This window comes from Fukomys damarensis, unplaced genomic scaffold (assembly GCF_012274545.1).
Source record: "Fukomys damarensis isolate Sample0158 unplaced genomic scaffold, DMR_v1.0_HiC HiC_scaffold_28, whole genome shotgun sequence".
Classification (NCBI taxonomy): Eukaryota; Metazoa; Chordata; class Mammalia; order Rodentia; family Bathyergidae; genus Fukomys; species Fukomys damarensis.
Genome location: NW_022900940.1, coordinates 14,160,072 through 14,174,759, shown reverse-complemented (window position 1 = coordinate 14,174,759; position 14,688 = coordinate 14,160,072). Strand labels below are relative to the sequence as shown.

The 14,688-nt window shown below is 37.4% G+C and overlaps 1 pseudogene; it reads left to right on the top strand.

The window, feature by feature from the left end:
• The first annotated feature begins 164 nt into the window (after positions 1-164).
• Positions 165-11,653, top strand: LOC104863663 (annotated as a pseudogene).
• Positions 11,654-14,688: the final 3,035 nt, after the last annotated feature.

The window sequence follows — 14,688 nt, the reverse complement described above, 5'->3', positions numbered from 1 at the left end:
ATATCATAAAGCCATGAAAATAAAAGATTTACAAGAACATGTAAATTGCTAAATCTCACAAATATAACAATGCATAAGTTTGTCACAAAATAGTATATTCTGCATGATTCCATGTACACAGTAAAAATACAAAAAATACATCCACAGTACTAGAAGTCGGGATCATGGACATCCTCCTAACTGTGGGGCAAGTGAGGCCAATGGCGTGATTGGGAAAAATACAAGAGGGGTTCTGGGTGAAAGGGTTGTCTACTATTTCTTCATCTGTGTTTATTCATGGGTGTATTCAGTTTATGAAAATTCATTTAACAATATAACTATGCTATGTAAAAATCTCTATTTATATTTGAATAAAAGTAAGTTTTAAAAAATAACAAATACCATTCCTGAGTTTTAAAAACAAAAACTAGAGGTTATTCTCTACTGGGCTATGTTCCTTACAAGCCCCCTCCATATATATGAGTGTTATTACCCCTACATGCATCAGGCACACCTCACCTTCTAGTCCTGACTTGGTCACCTTTGTTATTTTCTGAACAAGTCTCATAGAGTCCTAGCAGTAGATTTATTGTACTTTACTATATTCATTGGTTTTGTTGGTTCTAGAAGCAATATCTGCTCCTTTCCCTCCCACTACCAAATTAGAAAATACAGCCAAGCATAAGAGAAACTACACTACTTATTCCCCCTCTTCTCCACCACTATATATGGTGTTAGTTTATTTCCTCTGCCCTGTGTATAATTCTGACATAGTTAAGTTGGCCTTACTGGTCATTTTGTATCCTGATTTATCTTCCCGGATATGATATTTTGAGCATTTCCTAAATTATTTCACAGGATTGGATTTAGAGGGTTTACTATACATCAAGTCTTCATTAAGTCTATTGAATTCCCCTAGTGTCTAAGCCTTTATAATGTGTATCTTTATGGTGTTAACGAATATGAAACCTAGCTATATGAAATACATATCATTTTATAGGCAAATAATAAATGGAAATTCCTGAGAAGAAAGTCATGAATCATTTCATTATGGATGGTTACAGTTAAATATGGCTTTGGTTACAGTTAATTGTAATTAATGTCTAAGTTTGGGGGATGTTGGGAATCTCTTTGCAAAACAGCATGCATCATCAGAATGATATTTTGAACACTAGAGTTAGACTTTGGCTACATATAGGACTCTCAGAACTTATCAGTGCACTATTTACATTTCTATTCGAGGAAAATACACAGAAGTGTGGATGTTATCTGCAATTTTCTCTAATCATCTCAGAAAATAACAAGGGTAGAGGAGGTGAAAATATAAAAAATATGGAATGCATTAGAAAAAATGCACAAGATGAATGAGAGTATTTCTTCATATTAGAAATGAATTGAACAAAACAAGAGCGAATTTAAGTCACTCTACTGAAACAAAATATTTTTAGTGTTGATAATAACACAAAAAGCAGTGTCAGCACCCTATTTAAGCAAATCGCACCAAGGAAACATACAGGCAAGAAATTTCTTTGCAAGTTTATGCTAGTCAGAATGTTTACCACTATACACACACAAAAAAAAAAAAAAAAAAAATCTGGCCTAAACTACTTAAGCTAAACTAATAATGGAGCCCAAAATCAATTCATATTACTGAAAATTGCACCTATTTTTAGATTTATACAAATCATGATTTATGTTTCATAAAATGTGATCAAACACACTATCCCCAAATTGCCACCCTACTTTTTCTCATCCTGGCTTCCCTTCCAGACTCCAAAGAGTGCAAAAGTGGCTTTCAGCAACTCCAGACCACAGACTTCCAAGATTCAAGTCCATCAAAAATAGACCATTTCCTCCCAATAACTTCTCAGTTCATTTTAATCCAACCTGTCCATGTTAAAATAATTGAAGCTAGAGAAGCATAAAGTCACACTGATTGGCTGGGCTTGGGTGATGTCTCCAGACCTGAACCAATCAGGACAGGTATAAAGACATTCACACTGACAGTTCAGGCATATCCAATCTCTGGTATTATGGGCAGAGCCACTCCTAAGAAAGGAAGGCTGAAAATGTGGATTAAAAGAGATCCCCAAAGAATATTTTGGATTCCAGAACCAGAGAAGGAGGAAAAGGTTATTAAGGATGAAAGACAAGAAATGGGATTGGTGACAACTTTTTTTTTTTTTTTTTTTTTTGGTACTAGGGAAAAAACTCGGGACCTTGCGCTTGTGAGGCAGGCAGCAGCACCACTGAGGTAAAATGCCGGCCTGATGACAAGTTTTATAGGCAAGTGTGACACCAATAATTACTTCAATGTATTATATCTATATTAACAAATGGATGAATAAAAAAAAGAGCAGCCACCTTTAGGAGAAACTGCATTGCACCATTCCCTGTTGCTTGAAAACCATGAAAGGCTTTGGCTAAGCCTAAATTCCAGAGTTGAGCTTACGATGAATTTGAGAACATAACCTTGCTATCTCATCATTCTCCTCATTCCTGCTCTTCATTCTGATATCTCCAGGCCTGTTCGCACACTATTTCCTCTGCCTATCATACACTTGCCATGTATTTGATCTTCTTCAAACCTCCCACATGAACTTCTCTTGGTGTAATTCTTACCCTTCATTCCAGTGCCACCCTCACAGAAGCCTAAGCCTATGTCAGCTTCTGGTATCTGCAATAGCTTGATCCCAATTTATAGAAAATGTTCGATTGTGTCTTGCCACAACTGTACATAAGTTCATTAAAGACAGGAATTAATGCTTTCCTTCTCCTCCAGCCAACCTCACTCACCTTTTCGCCCGCTGAGGAAAGGAAAGCTCTAGAAAAAATATTGAGTGCTCACAAAATATTTGTTGGATGGATACACAGAAAAATGAAAGGTGAAAAAATATTATGAAAACATGCATCAACATATTTGAGCCCAATTAACTTACTCATATAGATGTATATATACAACATTTACATACAAATTATATATTTTATAACGTGTAATGTTTTCAAGGCTTACTCTGTATGTAGCATAGTTCAAGGCTCTAAAGACACAGCAGTGAAATCAGATGAAAAATGTGATAGAAATAAATAGTAAGCATTATAGACAAGATAACTAATGTGTTAGAATATAATAAATTACACAGAACACTGAGCAAGAGAAGGGAATCAGGAATTCTATGATAGTGAAGCATAATTTTTAAGAAGGTGATTACAGTAGGTGGCATTTGGCAAAAAGGCAAGGGAAAGAAGGCAGAAGCCATGCAAATATCTAGGGAAAAGGTGGCCTAGGCAAAGGAAAAGACAGTGGTTTGGTTCTGAAGAAAGAGTACAACTCATTAATACATTTTTTCTGACATGACCAAAAATATAATCATATTGTTACTAAAAAGAACAAAAACTACATTTGCCTCATTACCAAAAGATCACTTTACTCATTTTTAACTTTTTAACACAGAAATACCACCGATTTTCTGAAACTTTATACCATAGTAGACTATATAACTCCAGAGGTTTTTCCAGTCAGCCAAAACTTTAAGAAAATATGAGAAATAAAAAAAGGAAAAACATTTTCAGCTACAGTGTGTATCGACTTTACAATGTTCATTTGCATTAACTCATTCGTCTGAGAATTTAATGAAAATGCCTTAATTACTTAGAAAGGCAAATGCCCATTAAAATTCAGGAAAGTCATATAATGGCTATGATGACTTTCTCTTTATTACTGCTTTAATAACTGTAAACTTCAACAATTATATTACTATTAATGTACATTTTGTTCATTAGAAGTAGAGAAAAATCTAAGCAGCCAGCTTTAAATACTTGTGTATTCTTGGTAATAATGAGTGTTTTTTAAAATTTGCTTTTTCCCCTCTAGTTTGCTTCAAAAGAATGATAAAGAAAAAACTACAACAAATTCATTTATGTGAGCCATGCTCCCAAGACTGACAGATGCTGTATTAATGAGGACACATTTAAACTCATACTAAAAACTTGCTTAAGAGTTGTTTACAAAATAAGTCTTTTTCATTATTCTAAACTCCCCAAGATGGTTTCAATGATCCTGAGCAAAAATATCTCTTACAAAGACTGAATTATAAAAATGACAGCAATACTACTAATAGCGCACTTTTTTTTAACTGTTCGAGGGATTGAACCAGACCCTTCATACTGACTTACATTAATAGCTCTTTTTAGTTTTTTTATTTTGAGAGAAGGTCTTGCTAAGTTGCCAATTCTGAGCTCACATGTGTGACCCTCCTTCCTCAGCCTCCCAAAGTGCTGGGATTTCAGACTTTGCCTACTATGCCCAGCAATAACTCACTTTCATGCTGTACTAAAATGATTGAAACATTTCACCTCATCCTCACATTCCTACTACAGTACCCACTGTTATCATTTCCACTATCCAAATTAATAAACTGAGATGCATTTCCCTAAGTGGTGAAAAACATTGGTATTATGTGATCTCCCCTTCTTAGCCAGACAGATTGGAGCTGAGGAGATACTTGCTCAAAGCAGGACACATCAAATTCTCCCTCGTAGGAAAGATGAGTTCATTACTGCCTATAGTTGGCTGGAACCTGCTATTACCTGGAAACAGAAAAGCCCTCTGCTATTAAAACATAACAAAGCACAAATGGGAAAGTACTGTGTAAAGAGAATGCACAGAGAACTCCTTTGCTTTCTTGTGCTTCTCCAAATCTGTTTCCAGGGCCACCTGAGTCTGAACCACCATCCCTATGCTCAGGATGGATATAGCTAATAATATACTCTCTGTTGTGGCTTAAACTACCTGAAGAGAATTTCTATCATTGCCACTTAGATACATTCATTAGTGCTGACTAGAATTCATCTGAGAATTTAATGAGACTACCTTGAACCAAAAGCTTAAGTTATCTTATTAATCACCACTGTAAGTAGAAAAGTAGGCACCAAAATGGTTAGAGGCAGCCAGTAGGCATGACCTCTAATTTGCTCATAGTATCTCTCATATCCAAATCATTATCTTAGCAAATCCCCTAAACTTTTTTTAATCACCATAAGCAACAATATTTTTAAATGCATTTGACTTGCACTTTTTTTTTTAGTTTATTGGTACATTTTAGGTATACAGTACAGTTACACTCATTATTGGGATCTTGTACCTTTACATGACAGGTCTTGATTCTCATTTTTTCCCCTTTTCCCTGCCCTTGCGTTAAGTAATAATAAACCCTTGAATTCTTATACTCAAGACAGTCTACTGTTCACATCTTTTCTCAGGTCTAACTCAGAAAGCTTTCACTGTTATATACATACACAGGTACACACACACAAACACACACACATACACACACACAATCATTTCTGAAGACTTGTCAACCATGCACAACCACTCTACATTAGTTTTAATCATTTTGCATGGTATAGCTTCCTATGGGATCAAACTATACTAAAATGATTGCTTACAATTCATTTCTTGTCTGTCTTCCCCACTATACTGTAAATTTTAGATGAGCAGACTAAGTGTGTGTGTGGAGCAATAGTTGGCATAGAATGGATTCTCAGGAAATTCTTAGTAAGTTAATTAATCCTCTCTCCTCCTTATCCCCACTTTGCAGAAGCTCAGAGAAGTTCAGGAACTTGCCAGTGTTCACATAGCTAGGACACAGCAAAAAAAGGCTGAAACTCAGCTGCGCCTCACTCCATGGTTCACGCTCTTTCCACTATACTTTCTTTCAATGTCCCTCCAAAATTAGCCATATATCTTCTTTAATTACCCAAATTCTACTTTTCAATGGCGGTAACATTTCAACAGCCACTTAAGGATGTTCAACTCAACACAATATCGTCAGCAATAAAAGCAGCGCTACAAAATATTCACATTTTCTCACCTCCAAAATAAAATTACATTATGCCACTGCCTAAAGTTATAGGGCTAGAATTAGCTATGTTAAAAACCACTTTTATTGCACATATTTTCATGAAACATCTCAAGTTCTCTTTTAAAGCAGTATAGTTAAGTAGATATTAAAACTAGTTTCTCAATATATCTCAGAGCAAGACTACCAATGTAGCAATGATCGGGGATGTTTTCTTTCAAATCCCACTCTGCTGCATACTCCCCCCTCTCCGTTTAGCATCTGTAATTTTAGGTCAGATTTAGAGCCTGACATGGCAAACAGAGATACTGGCAGAATTGACAAGGACTAGGGAAGAATTAATGGTAGGAATAAAGGCAGAAATTCAAAATAAATAAATAAAACATCCCTAAAGATCTTACCCAATATGACAAAGTTCAAAAACTGGCAACCTACAAAATGCACATGCATATGATTTGGGCTGGTACACTGTGCTTTAAAAATAAAATACATAACCAAGATTTATACATAGCTGATTTGACATGAAAATGTGGATTTGTTACTTTTCTTGAGACATCCTGAGTCATTTTTAGATAGAATGCATGCTTTCTGATTTGCTCCATTGCCTACCACCTATAGCCCTTTTCCTCCAGACTCACCCACTTAATTTTCTGTTGGCATCCTCCTAATAGCACAAGTCTCTTTCTGTATTCTCAACATTCGAGGTAGACCAGCTTCCTTCCAGCTCAAGGAACTCAATGAGGTTCTTCAAATCCGTTAGTATTTTTTAAGAAAATAGAAACCAGAAAAGTATTTAATGCATTACAAGGAAGTTGAAATAAACTTTTGAAGGGAGCCATGGTCACAGAAATTCCTGCCAGCATTTAAGAGTTCAGGAAGTAGAACAAACCACTGCTCCTGGTATTGTCTTCAATAAGGTCTAGGTTACTCTGAGAAAAAGCAGGATCTGTCTCCTCTGCGTCTGCCCACACATGTATACTGTCCAGAGTAACTTGCAGTGAACAATGCCTTTTTCTCTTCGGTGTTTCAGATCTCAAACAACATTTCTCATTATTGAAATATAAATAAGAATCTTACTGATCACAGGGTATCAAAAATGCAGTTTCTAGGTTGCCAGTCTTTGCTCTTCAGGCCGAGAAATAGTAAGACTCCAGTAGCAATGGGCAACATGCCTTACAGTGAAGCTCATCAAGGAATTTAAAATGTCTTGTTATAAGTGATGTGTACCTTAAGGATTTGGTCAAGATTCTATCTACTTGATTTCTCCACTGCAAAGTTTTTATGCTTCATAGTTTCTAAATACGATGGGGGTTTCTTGAACCTATAAAAATCCTGTTCTCCAACTATTGCCCACTAATATTTGTATCCACCAGTGAATCTTGTCTGCAATAATTAATTTTGTAGAATTTATCTAATGGTATGTATTTCCTTCTTTCCTTTCACATAATTGGAATTCTACTATGAAGGAAAGCTGTCTCTTCTCCATTTGTGCATTTAATCATTTATTTACAAGAGTACAGACTCATATATACTTCTTATCCTAAAGTTATAATTAAATATATCATTATTTATTTCCTGTGAAAATTGTTCTCACTTTGGCCATTGAGAGCTCCTTCGGGTTATTCCTAGTTCTTTCAATAATCCTCATTTATTTCTGGGGATTTCTTTGTTTTCTGTCCTCACAAAATAGTTCAAGCTTATCTCGTATTTTTCCTGTCCCAGTAAACCATTTCTCCGCAGAGCCCTAATTCTTTTACTAAAGAACGTTGTTTAGAAACCAAGATTCAAATGGTACGTGTGCACATTGCTCCTGGAGTGTTACTGTTTCAAGGCCTTCTCAGAGGACAGAACTGAGCAATTCATATATGTAAACAAACCCACATATTAACAACGTAATCTACATTCCTATATCAGCCTGTAAATATACAAAATAAACAAATGTTTACACTAATACTTCACATTCTAAACCTAGTGTACATCTAAAGTAGAATTGCCAATCAGTACACTAAAAAAAATCTACTAACACGTTTACAATCAAACCATGTACAATTATTTTTTAACATAATATCCACTAAAGATATTGTTTTCTGAATTTACCCATGTTAATTCTTCTTGTTCCTATCCCCAGTAATATTAATTTGCAGTAAAAATATGTTCTTTGTTAGTGTTTTATCACATGTTGAGTTCCTCATACATCTTTGTTGGTTCTTTTAATTTTTGTGGGGCATGAATATGAAATATTGCTATAGTTGTAAAAGTAAAAAACTATATAAAAAGCTACGCTCAAAAAATTGTTTCTTTCTCCTCTTTCTACACCATTTTATTTCTTCTTTTCCATTCCTCTTAGTCCTTTGCCCCTCAATTTCTAAAAGTTGTTTATATATTATATGCTCTGAATAATTTCTACAATTTTTCAGCTGGCTTTTTACTCTGCTGTTTTTTGTGATGGAAGAAAAATTTTATTCAGATTTATCAATCTTATCTTTTGATACTAAATAACAATTAGAAAGTCTTTTCATACACTGAAGAGTAAGAATTCATTCATTATTCTTTACTATTTGCTTTTTACATTTTTGTTCCTCTTATTTGTTGTTCATTCTTACATATGGTATAAAATATGAATCTAATGTTATGTTTTCCACTCATAGGTTTCTATGTAAACAAAGTAAGCACCATTTATTAAAATATTTATCTTAATGTTGTTGATTTAAGACACTAACATTGTCATAAGTTTTTCTACATATTGAATCCAACTCTGGAGTTTCTGTTTTGTAATATGTACCAGTAATCCACATGTTATCAAGGAATTTTAGTGTGTTTTCATGCATAGTATAGTGCTCAGTCCCCTCTTATAGTTTTTATTTTTTAGTGTTTTTCTTCTCATTTTTTTGCTTTTCTGTAAGAACTTCAGTAACAACTTATCAAATGCCATAAAAGATATTATTGGTATTTTTACTGGGATATCATTGGATCACACATTTCAGAGAATCTGAGAAACTGTGATTGAGCCATCAAACTTAGTCTCTGACAGTAAAAACAATAGCTAAAGTGGCACGACATTTAAAAATAAATTCTGACAATAGAATTTAAAATTATCTCTTCAGTCTGATATGGGATAAGAACATAAAAGGCTAAAATGGCTTTTAGGGCACACATCCTGGATGTTAATTTCTTTATCAGGCACTTTCAACGTCACTGAAACTTACTGATTTGTTTTTGTTAAAATTTTTTAAATTGGTCCTGGCTTTTTGTAACCATTATCATTGCCATAATTCAACTACCCAGGTTTCTTTTCTTGCAGCTCTGCAGTAAAGTTCTAAACAATGTTCAGTCATCTTCAGAAAGTAGTTATTGCAGTAACCCTTACAATAATTCCCTGCTGCTTTCAGGTATATTTCCAAATTGTTTAATATAGCATTCAAGGTCCTAAATAACCGACCCTAGCAAAATTTTCGAGGTTTATTTTTTCCTTCTTCCTTTATCCCACTTCATTTATGTCACATTACTCATCACTGTACTCTTAACAGTACTCATCAAAGTACTCATACCTTCATTCTTTTGTCTTAAATGCCCCTAACATTCTCCAGTTATGGTTTAGATGAAAAAAAAATGCCTCCTGGGCTTCTGTCTGCAGGTCTTGCTTGTGCTGTAGGAATTGTACCTGGCTTCATGAAGTTCATGTTGTGATTTTAGGCTCACCTAAGCCAGAAGAGATTCCCCTTACTTGGATTCAGCCAGGAACCACGGTTCTCAACTGTTTCCATGACTTCCTGTCAGGACAGCTTAGCTGTGTTCTCCCAGGGCCCATGTAAATGGACTCATTGCAGAAGATGACGTGGGTCTCCTCACTGCAGCTCTTCAGATTCAGAACATGGCTAGCAGTGGATGGAGGTGGCTCTGAGAACAGCAGCACAGGAGGTGGAGACTTCCCTGCCTGAAACTGTAGCCCCTCTCTCCATTGCCAAGTGATATAGAGATTTCAAGAACACAGACTCCAAAAGCTGTGGACTTCCTTGCCAAGGAGATAGGACGCTTGCAGATGAAATTGAAATCTATGGCAAAAGCAAAGCCAAAGTACATTTGTCCCTGCTGGAAAGGTTAAAGGATCCAACAGATGGAAAATACATCTTAGTGGCTGGGATCATGCCCACCCCACTTGGAGAAGGAAAGAGCATGGTCACCATCGGGTTGGTGCAAGCATTGACCACCCACCTGAATGTCAACTTCCTTTGCCTGCCTGAGGCAGCCTTCACCAGGGCTGACTTTTGGAGTGAAAGGAGGATCTGCGGGGAATGGATATGCCCAAGTCATCCCCATGGAAGAGATCAACCTGCACCTAACTGGGGACATTCATGCCATTACTACTGCCAATGACTCGCTGGCCGTGGCCAACTCAAGGATTTTGCATGAAAATACTCAAAACAGTTAAGGCTCTGTATAAACAACTGGTTCCTATAGTGAATGGTGTCAGAGAATTTTCAGAAATTGAACTTACTTGGCTGAAAAAACTGGGGATAAATAAGACTGATCCAGGCAAACTGACTGAAGAGGAAATGAGCAAATTCACCCATCTCAACATCAACCCCACAACCATCATGTGGCAGACAGTGTTGGATACCAATGACAGATTTCTATGAAAAATAACAATTGGGCAGGCAAGCACAGAGAGGGGATACTCCCAGCAGGCACAGTTTGACATCACGGTGGCCAGCAACATCACAGCAGTGCTGGCTCTGACATACAGCCTCAAGGACATGAAGGAATGGCTGGGAAGGATGGTGGTCTCCAGTGACAAAGACGGGCAGCCTGTGACAGCAGAGGACTTGGGAGTGACAGGTGCTTTGACAGTTTTGATGAAAGATGCAATTAAACCAAATCTGATGCAGATGCTTGAAGGGACACCTGACTTTCTCCATGCTGGCCCCTTTGCTAACATTGCTCACAGCAACTCTAGTATTAGCTGATAAAATTGCCCTGAAACAGGTTGGTGAAGAAGGATTTGTAGTGACTGAAGATGGCTCTGGGGCCGACACTGGGATGGAGAAATTCTTCAACACCTAGTGCCGAGCCTCCGGCCAGGTGCCCAACATGGTGGTGCTGGTGGCAACTGTATGAGCTCTGAAGACGCATGGAGGTGGACCTAGGGTAACTGTTGGTGTCCCTCTAAAGAAAGAATACACAGAAGAGAACATCCAGCTGGTGGCAGATGGCTGCTGTAACCTACAGAAGCAAATCCAGATCTCTCAGCTCTTCAGGGTGCCTGTGGTGGTGGCGCTGAATGTCTTCAAGACCAACACCCACACTGAGATTGAGTTGGTGTGTGAGCTGACCTTGAAATGCACCAGTGCCTTTGACATGGTCCCCTGCTATCACTGGTCAGTTGGTGGAAGAGGGTCGGTGGACTTGGCTTGGGCTGTGAGAGAAGCTGCGAATAAAAGAAGCCATTTCCAGTTCCTGTATGATGTCCAGCTTCCAATTGTGGAAAACATAGAACCACTGCCAGTCTGTCTATGTAGCCAAGGAAAATGAACTCTCCTGAGGCACAGTCCAAAATAGATCATTATACTCAACAGGACTTTGGAAATTTGCCCATCTGCATGGCTAAGACCCACCTCTCTCTGTCTCACCAGCCTGAAAGGAAATGAGTGCCAAGGGATCTCACTGTACCCATCAGTGATGTCCCAGCCAGCAAAGGTGCTGGGTTCATTTATCCTATAGTTGGAACGATGAGCACCATGGAAGGACTGCCCACTTGGCCTTGCTTTTATGACACAGATCTTGATACAGAGAAAGAGCAAGTCAAAGGCTTGTTCTAATGTAACTTGACCTTCACCAGACCCAAACCAGGCTCCTAAACACTGCCTTTTCACTGTAGTTGGAGAAGACAGTGAATGCGAACTATACTTGTCATGTAATGTTACAGAAATGGTACACAGGCCAAAGACTTCGTTCAAGTCATCTTGCTGATTTTATTTGTAGCAGAGTGTAGTGTTCAGCAAAAGGATCTCCACTGAGTTTGAAAGGAACTAATCTATTTTCTGTTTCTGCAGAGTTTATATTATTCCCACTAATACTTTCGAATGTTTATTTTATGAGGACTAAGGGATTATAAGAATGTGAACTAAAAGGTTACATTTTCAAAAAGTACCTCCTTCTTATTTCAGAAGCAGGAATTCTCAAAGATTACTGGATCTTGGAGACATTCAACTCTTCAGTTTACCAAAGAGTTCATGTTGAATGTGCTCTTAGGAGGCATGGCCTGCTTAGAGATGATGGGTCACTAATGGATATTCTGGGAGTGGTTCTTATCTCTGGTCTTTGCTCTTTCCCAGGCTCTCCCTGCTCTCTGTTTCTCACTACCATGGGTGAACAGCTTTCCTCTATCATATCCATTTATCCTGATGTTTCTGGAGCTAGCTAAACATGCACTGAAACCTCTGAATCTGTCTCAAGATAAATTTCCTTAAGTGGCATATATATGTAAGGTATTTTGCCCCACCATCAACAATAAAAAATATGAACAATAAACCTAGTATGGGTGTCCCACTACACGTTGGGACTCAACTCAAGTGGCAAATGTATTGGGATGTGACTGTCTTCCCTGTGTGCTCTGTATTTATTTTTACTGTAGCACCAGTTACCAAATTTGATGACTTCCTACAGGGCAGGTGCCTACAGAATTTACTTAGTCTTGAAAGCAGATCTCCTGTCATACAGTCCCTGCAGCTTTGACAAATTGACAAGGAGAGCTAATGCAGAAGAAAAATCCATAACATCAACTTTATTCACAGGAGTCTCAAGAAACAAAAGTAGAACTCTGAATAAACTTCATCTTGAAAGACTCCTCTTCCTTCAAAGCTTCCTCCCTGTGTCCTTGTAAAACTCTGTATACATCTCTACTTAAGTTTTTTCAAGATATATCATAATTAGTATTTTGTATTTATTTGTTTCTAAAAGACTCCGGGTTCCACAGGAGCACAGGGACTTCGGGTATATAGCACAGAGTAGATACCCAATAAATGTTTGTTTGAATTGAACAAGAGTCTGAGCAGAGGAACAAATCAAATCAAAATTACAGCATTTTAGACAATAAGAACACATTCATAATTTGCAAATATAATTTATAAATATGTTCATTAGAGTGTTCATAAAATATTGCCTAAAATGAATACATAGCAATAGAGAGAAAAGGTTGAGCAGATACCGTATACCAGATATTAATAGCAAACTTTGTCTTCCGGTTTATCCTTATTTTCTAATTTGACTACAATTAAAACATATTAACTACATAATTTAAAAGTTAATACAATCTTTCATAACAAGTTTCATTATTCAAAAGTCAGAGTTAGGCTAGTTATATCTAACAGATTTCCTTGCTAGATGAAGAGACAGTGAGCAATCAGAGGCTGGATCCCCACATGAAATGGCTTTGAAATTGAAGCCATTCCTACTTCTGACAGGAACTCTCAACCACAAATCCATTATACAAGGGCAGGAACCAGGGACCTGGTTCTCAGAGTGTGACCAAAGAGGCTATATAGGGACTAGCATATTTAGTAGGTTAGGGTCATGGTAAGAGAAACAGACAGAAGGACCAAGGAGACTGGAAATGAAAGCATGCACCCTCACTGCTTGCTGGTTTCCTGGCCTTGTTCTTGTCCTTCTCTTAGGCTGGCCCAGTTTCACAGTCTGAGTTCTTGAATGACTGCAGCATGTCCAAAGAACAGAGTGGGAGCCAAAATAATTCAATCCTTGATAATCTGTTTCTGTGTCTCTTATGAAACCACATTTTCAAATTTCAAAGATCTGTAGTGATCCTCTCCTTCAAGTATTTCATTTTACACGAGACTATCAGACATCAAAGAGAAACACTTTAAATAAGGAGTAGTTTCTTGCTTTCAATGAACATGCCAACTAGGTTAGTTTGGGGGTAGCTTCCAGAAGCACTGTTTCAGAGGGACTTTGATGCTACAATTAGGCTCAACTAAAGAAAATACTGGGATTAGTGATGTCCGCCAAGTGCAATGGATCTGACAGACATGGCCTACATTCCATCCTCTCCTTTAGCCCTTAGCAGCAGCAAGATAATCCAACACACACATAGTAGGAAGGTGATTTAGAATCAAAGGAAAATTTTCTAACTTTTTAATACATATAAGGAAAATAATACTTTGAAAAATAAAATGATTTGCTCCATGAAAATGAAGTGATGTGACAGAATACAGACTCCAATTCAGGTCTCTCTGCCCCCAAATCTATGTTTTTGACCACTCTACTATACAGGTCACCCTTGATAATTGTCCCTTTTCTATTATCACTCCAATGTCATCCCCCTCATTCAACCCTGAATGTTTTTATCCTCAATAGCCTTGATATTCATTTACTTCTGATATTTATCATTAGTAACATTTGTCTCAGACACCAAGGAACGATGCTCCAAATCAATTTCTCTTTGGGGCTTAAAGTTTTCCATTTCTGAACCTTCCCCATTCAACCCCTTTTATATGTCATTTGGCTCCCGCCCCTTCTTTTAATCTGCTTGATTTATTCATATGTGGAAGAATGACTCACAAGTCGTGCAAAGACAAACCCAGCTGCGTGCCAGAGATAATTATTTCAGAGTAATTAAAATGAGCTATGGGCTGCCAAATTAAACACCAAAACATGATTCTGCACTTTCTCTCTTATCTGCTCAGTCCATTTCTTATCAAAAGAAACTGCTTGCTAGGAGAGGGGTTCCCATCCCTAATGCATTAATCACCATCTTCAACAGCCTTACAAAGGGATCACCTCTGCACAAGAGTCTTCCCACAGCGCAAGAGAAAAACTCTGGCCTGAAATGAGAGGTCTT